Below are 6,120 nucleotides of genomic sequence, written 5' to 3'. Positions count from 1 at the left end.
ATAGGGGTTTATCAATCTTGTTGATTTTTTCCAGGAACCAGCTTTTTGTTTCATTGATTCTTTGGATTGTTTTCTTTGTTTCTATTTTGTTGATTTCAGCCCTCTAGATCCACCAGGCCTTTACTCAGCTAGGTTTTGCTGTGCAAGCTTTGATCTCCAGTTCCCCTTATTCATCTTACTTATCCTACACATGCTTAGTCCTTCTTAATATTTATAGACTTTCTTCAAATCATTTATATCTCTTTAAGCACAAGCCCAATCCACTTTCCTTCTCATCTTAAACAGCAACCTCATACCTTACATTCCTTTGTGTGGCAATTCAGAAAGTGATATTGGAGTGAAGAGAACACAAGCTCTTTGGGCAAAGAATGAAAACTAAATTACAAGTCTTTTTCATTCACTAGCTACATAGTTGTGCTTACTTTTTTTAACGACTTCCTATTATCTGTAAAATGGGAACTACTTTAACAACTTTTTCACAGATAATGTGCAAAGATTAAATGAATTGTCTGATTTAGCTGTGAACACACTAAAGGCAGTCAGTAAGTCTCAATTCAGTAAGAGATTTTAATTTTACTTGTCTCTTGGGTGGACCTTTTGTCTTCTCTAAATAAATGATGACTGCAGCTTCCTACTTTATGATATCTTTTCATGACCATGTCTGGTGTAAATCCAATATGTGGTATCTTCATTTAGTAGCCTGATTAGACTTGCTGCAAGACCACAACCAGTAAACCTGTATGGAAAAAAAACAGGTCTTAGGAGGCTGAATGTATTATAAATTTGAGATAAAATTTATCAGAAGGGGAACTGTTTTAGAAATGGAACTTTCAGGGTGTGAAGAGAAAGCAGCATCTTAGCCACACTGAAAAATACAGAATAAAATGGTTTTGATTAGACAGTACTGAATTGAAATCCAGGTTACACTATAGACAAACTATATACTATTATTCAAATCAACAAACCACTAAGCACTTCAGTTTCTGTATCTACAAACTGTGAATAATGCATACTGAGTTGCATTATTATTTACTGTGTAGTAAGGATTCAAGATATAGTCACTTAAAAATTCTTAGGCCTGACTAATAATAGCTGGAGACAAATATATCTCTTTTCTCTTTTTTCCTTTGTTTCCTTTTACTCTTTTGCTATATGGGTAATCTGGGCATAGTAAAGATGAGAAACTGTCATACCTTCATGAGGATGTTCTCAATTATTTCCTTCATGTCTCTGCTCTTAAGATGGCTTGTGCATGAGAACTCTCACTGTTTAAAATCAGAAGTTCCATGAGTCTCTGCCTAATGCGTACTTAGAGAATAGGCACAGGGAAGTGAATGCTATGCCTCCATAGTACAGACTGGCCTAGAAGGTAATTATGAATGTTTTACAAATCAAAGAAATCACATGCATAGAAACAAAAGATATTTATCAAGGACATAGACTTATTAAACTTGCATTTGGCTTGGATAAGAAGCTGGAGGGCCCATTCATCACAGCAGGTGAGATTATAAATTGGGTGGATTTGTGAGAGAGATAACAGAAATAGTAATGCCATGAGATTAACGTAAAGTCAGATGAAAAATTATGCAACTGAGGCCTATTGTAGAATTGACAACTAATGTCTGCAAGATTGGCCATGGGAATATAATAATACAGTAGAGCAGTGGATGGAAGATGGCCACAAGGTGGCCATTGGCTGTAGACACCAATAGGAAAAATTGCATGCCAGTGAAGACTTTCAAATAGTACATTTGAACTCTGCTGTTGATGAGAGAGCCTTAAAATGTTTGATACTGTTAACCAAGAATAGTTACAGTTACAAAATTTATAAAGACCACAATGCTGAGAAAGAAAGAAAGAAAGAAAGAAAGAAAGAAAGAAAGAAAAGAAAGAAAGAAAGAAAGAAAGAAAGAAAGAAAGAAAGAAAGAAAGAAATAGGGCTACAGAGTCAAGGACCAACTACAAGAGAATAATGACTATGCAGGCAAGGCAGACAACATTGAAGTTCATCTGTTCACTTAAGATGAAGCAATGAGGACCAAAAGAATTCCCTTAACTTGTTCATCTTGCATGCTTCCCTGGGTCACTTCTTTTTATTTTATTACTTTAAAAAATACCACTTCAAATTCTCACTCCCTCTCCTCTTCCCACTCCCCTCCCACTCCGCCCACATACCCTTTCACCCCAACTCCCTCCAATCCTAAAAGAGGGCAATGCAGCCTGTCCTACAGAAAATCCAAGGCCCTCCCTACTACATCTAGGTTGAGCAAGGTGTACATTCAAAAAGAGCAGGATCCCAAGAAGCCAATACATGCAGTAGAGATAAATCCCAGTGCCACTTTCAGTGGCCCCCCCAGTCTGCCCCAACTGTCAACCACATTCAGAGGGACTAGTATGATCCCATGCTTATTTACTCCCAATCCAGTTGGAGCTGGTGAGCTCCCACTAGCTCAGGCAAACTGTTTCAGTGGGTGAACCCCTCATGATCTTGACTTCCTTGTTCATGTTCTTACTCCTTCCATTCTTCAACTGGACCTTGGGAGCTCAGTCCAGTGCTCCAATGTGCGTCTCTGCCTCTGTTTCCATCTGTTGTTGGATGAAGGTTTTATGGTGATGTTTAGGATAATCATCAGTCTGACATAGCCAAAACAATCCTATAACAATAAACGAACTTCTGAAAGCATTACCATCCCTGACATCAAGCTCTATTATAGAGCTACAGTAATGAAAACAGCTTGGTATTGACATAAAAACAGAGATATTGACCAATGGAATCGAATTGAAGACCCAGACCTATGGACACCTGATTTTTGACAAAGGAGCTAAAGTTATACGATGGGAAAAAGAAAGCGTCTTCAACAAATAGTGCTGGCATAACTGGATGTCAACCTGTAGAAGAATGAAAATAGATACAAATGGACTAAAGATCTCAATATAAATCTCATTATACTAAACCTGATAAAAGAGAAAGTGAAAGGTAACCTTCAATGCATGGCCACAGGAGACCACTTCCTAAATATAACCCCAGTAGCACAGACAATAAGAGCAACAATAAATAAATGGGACCTTATGAACCTGAGAAGCTTCTGTAAAGCATAGGACACAGTCAATAATACAAAAAGGCAGCCTACTGAATGGGAAAAATTTTCATCAGCCCCACATGACACAGAGGACTGATTTCCAAAATATATAAAGAACTCAAGAAATTAGAAATTAAAATTCTAAATAACCCTGGGTCACTTCTTGTATTTGGTAGCGACATGAGTGACGATGGTATGGCATAAGGAATTCAAAGATCTTAATAAAGACCTGTAAGGATTCACCTTGCCTTCCTCAGATATGATATGTCTTGTGTGCAAAGACCTTGTGGCAAATTCTTCATCCTGGTTTATTCTTCTCGTGGCAGCTTCCTGACTATTGACTACCACATTTTAAGTGACAAGTATGGAATTTGGACTCTGGATAATGAGGAAACTTGGAAATGTCATGTAATCAGAATAGCGTGATAGGTTAAAGAAGACATGTAACACAAAATGTGAATAGAAGCTGATATTTAGTAAAATTCAAATTTCTTTTTCTAAACACTTCTTTCCAGTGTAGCTATGTCCAGCTACTGTATACTTTGTACAAAGGGCAAAGCCACAGAATATACATGGACAAGAACCTTAGTCATGCATTAGCCCTTCCATTATAAACTTGATGTCGGGAGCAAAAAGAGTAGGCAGAAGATTGACTGTATAACAGTATAATATGAAAGAAAGAGGGTTAATTCCAAGACTATCATCTGTGGGAAACAATATAACTGACTTCTTAGCCTAGTAAACCTGAGCAAACGATGCAACCTTTCTGAGCTTTACTTTCCTCTTTTGTAGCATGAACATACTAAGGATGTCCCACATCATTAATTTACATGAAAGCAAAATGAAGTAATTCACATAAAACATCTAACAATGAGTCTGGTATATGGTAACTTTTAGCCACACTGAATCTCTGTGTCCAAATCACACTCAAAGTTTCTTTTCTATTTTTCTGACTACATCCTTGCAAGAATCCCTTTTTTATTATTCTCCAGTTACTAAACACTGTAATTTGTAAGTGTCTTGTGCTTTGAGGCTGTATAAAGTATGAGAATAGCTTTATTTAACAGTATATTGAATAAAAGTATATATCTAGGGGAAATAAAATTAGCATGTCAAAGAGATATCTGTACAATCATCTTCATTCTGGTACTACTCACAATAACTAACCAGAAAATGTACAGGAAAAGAAACATCATAGCTATATACTATTAAGCTATAAGGAGATTAGAATCCTGCTGTGTGCGACAACACACATTAAATCATCATGCTAAATGAAAAAAAATCAGGCATGGAAAGATAAATACTACATGATCTCAAGTATAGAAGCTAAAAAGGGTTACTCACATGGAGGTTGAGAAAAGAGCAATGTCTAGGAAGGATAAGGATGAATGAGCTCGACGAAACTGAAGTTACACAGATAAGATAATAAGCTTTCTTGATTTATGGAACAGTAGACTAAATGTAGTTAACAACAGTACAACACTGCATATATTAAAACTAGAGGAGTTTGGAATGTTCTCATTGTGAAGAAATGGTATGTTTCAGGAAGTAGATATGTTGATTACATAATGTATGCCTGTATCAAATTTCATGCTGTATCTACTTGCTGAGCATACTTACTATGTGTGAACAAAAATAATTTTATTTATGTAATATAATTTATATTTCTGTATGATTTCAGATGGAGAAATGTAATGAGTTCTTTGAATGATCCAAAAATGCACACAGATGTTCATGGACTTAGCTCTGGATCCCTGAGATCCTTCCCGACAGGAAGGATCTGATCCTCTTTAGGAAGTACACAATCCCTCTCCTCCAATCACATGGAGGTGGGTCATTCACCTGACTTATAGGGACATATGATGACATATACATACAGTTGCTTGAGAAATAGCAATTTTTAGTTCAATACAAGGCCATGTCTACCCTTTCTCTTAATCAGAAAGACTGTCAATGTTTCTCTGTTACAAGGCAGGATACTGTAGGACACACTAGAGCTTTTCACAGAGGATTTATATGAAGGGATTTAGACTAGGGATATTTGAGTTTCAGTCCTGGTGCATATGTTCTGAGCTCTGTAGCCTATAGTAAATCCTTTTTGAGTCATAGGGTCTTCATCTGTAAAACAAGAATAATAACACCTTTCTTTCTAATCTCACATGTTTGCTGTGGAGATCAGATCGAAGCCTCAAGAAAAAAATGCTCTATGAACTGTAAATATAGTCAGAGTGGATACTCAGAGATAATGTGCCAGGATAACCAAATCAGCTTATAAAGTTTTCTATGGAAATTGGTAGATAGCTATCTGTGAACCAATCTTTCCTGGGTTCTGTACTGACACTTTCAGCTCACCATAGATTTCACATTGGTTTCTGACTTCTTAGCTCTGGGATGCGTTGAAAATAAAAATCCACTATCTTGCAACACTTGAACTAAATGGCCAGTGTCTTTCTGTCCACTTTGAGGTTCTGTCTGCCTATTTTGGATGGTTGTTGCTTTAAAGTCTCTATGATAACCACTGGTGAGAACAGAAAGTTCAATGGTGTGTCTTACCAGTTGTTTAATACTGAAATATTATCCTTAGTACAGTAACAGCTGCTGTGAACTCGATACTTAGTAGCATACTGTTCAATTTTAACAAGTCATTTTATTTGATCTTCTAATAACTGGAAACAGCAATTACTATTGTAATTCACACTTTAGAAATTGGAAAAGTAAGGCCTGAAGAAATACGACTTCCCACTGAAGTTTTTATAGCTGTGTCTATATCAAATACAGGCTGAGTTGTGGGTGTAGCTCAATTTATTGGTAAAGCACTTGTCCAAACTGTAGAAGGCTCTGAGTTCAATCCACGGAAACACTCCCAAAATATTGTTTTAATGAATAAAAAAGGAAGCACTATTTGCAGGGAGAAAGGGAAACAAAAGTGGAAAATGGAAGGAATGTTGAAGATAGTAGCAGAAGAATAACAGCAAAGTATGATAGATAGATAGATAGATAGATAGATAGATAGATAGATAGATAGATAGATAGATATAGT

Source organism: Microtus ochrogaster, unplaced genomic scaffold, assembly GCF_000317375.1.
Source record: "Microtus ochrogaster isolate Prairie Vole_2 unplaced genomic scaffold, MicOch1.0 UNK50, whole genome shotgun sequence".
Classification (NCBI taxonomy): Eukaryota; Metazoa; Chordata; class Mammalia; order Rodentia; family Cricetidae; genus Microtus; species Microtus ochrogaster.
Note: the sequence above shows the minus strand (reverse complement) of the source record.